Genomic DNA, 534 nt, shown 5'->3' on the forward strand with positions numbered 1-534 from the left:
GTCCCGGGGACCCCCAGGGGTCCTTGAGGGAGTTCCCCTGGGGGTCCCCATGCAGCTAAATGATAGTTTGGAACCAAATGGACCCTTATGGGTCTGTTAAACTAACAGCTAAACTAACATATTTATGATATGCATGTCAGGGTCCTTGAAATCAAACGGGTTGAGAATCACTGCTAGAGACGTAAAAAAATCTTCTTATGGGGTTATCTGGCATATCTCTTCAAAAGGGGGTCCGCGGGGCTAATTAGTCAATTTGTGGGTCCTTGACGTGAAAATAGGATCATCACTATAATAAATCTCAATATCTCATCTCAATAAATTGAATCTAATCTAATCTAATCTAAACTAAGAACCATATAGCATCAGTCTACAAGTCTATACATCATGATCAAAACATAATAATCTGTTCATTACACTATAGGAACTATTGCATGCCATGCAGTTACACAAATATATCATCTGTCTAAATAACATGCAGCTATCTAAATTATATTTTAACCTTAATTAGACATGGTTGTGAAAACAATGAAACCA

Source organism: Electrona antarctica (genome assembly GCF_951216825.1).
Source record: "Electrona antarctica genome assembly, chromosome: 14".
Taxonomy (NCBI): Eukaryota; Metazoa; Chordata; class Actinopteri; order Myctophiformes; family Myctophidae; genus Electrona; species Electrona antarctica.